Below are 768 nucleotides of genomic sequence, written 5' to 3'. Positions count from 1 at the left end.
TTCACCGTGTTAGCCAGGATGGTCTCGATCTCCTGACCTCATGATCTGCCTGTCTCGGCCTCCCAAAGTGCTGGGATTACAGGCTTGAGCCACCAGACCCGGCCTCTTTTTCATTTTAGAGGAGGGAGGGAAAATGGAAGACACAAGAGGAAAGACAAGACACCCCTAATGGGATATTTCATGAGGAAAACTTGAGAGCAAGTGGTTTGGAATGGCTAATGTACAAATTAGAATCCAGAGTGTATTCCAATATTCAGGGGTAAACACAACTACAGCACCCACATCCTTTTGATTTGTTAATTAACTGGCAAATATTTGTGGCACTATCATGTGTATGGTGTTATGGAGGCTGTAAGTATCTTCAAACCAGGCTCATCCTGTGGGATGCATCCAGGTCAACCAGATGTTCTTGTGAAGAGATAAGCACACAAGATATGTATCCAGGCCCTGGGGAAACACAGGTAAAGAAGACAGGCCTGTGAAGGGAACTGTTGTGCAGACAGGAAAGGCCACGGGGACCTCCTCAGAGAGGTAGTAATGTTCTCGGGTTCACACACATCCTCAGATGGGTCCAATCTGAAGTTAGCCTGGAAGTATTCCAGTCCCATGGGGTGTGGGAAGGGAAAGGGGCCTGCCTTAGTCAGTTTGGGCTGCTATAACAAAACACCTTAGACTGGGTAATTTATAAACAAAAGAACTTTATTGCTCACAGTTCTAGAGGTGGTGAAGTCCAAAATTAAGATGCCAGCAGATTCAGTGTCTGGCAAG

General features: G+C 46.2%; 1 protein-coding gene across 1 annotated transcript in view; it reads left to right on the top strand.

Moving 5' to 3' along the window:
• GLB1 (galactosidase, beta 1) overlaps positions 1–768 on the top strand; it is a 121,413-nt gene that overhangs the window by 43,328 nt on the left and 77,317 nt on the right.

Source organism: Mandrillus leucophaeus, unplaced genomic scaffold (assembly GCF_000951045.1).
Source record: "Mandrillus leucophaeus isolate KB7577 unplaced genomic scaffold, Mleu.le_1.0 Scaffold646, whole genome shotgun sequence".
Lineage (NCBI taxonomy): Eukaryota > Metazoa > Chordata > Mammalia > Primates > Cercopithecidae > Mandrillus > Mandrillus leucophaeus.
This window is presented reverse-complemented; position numbering and strand designations above follow the sequence as displayed.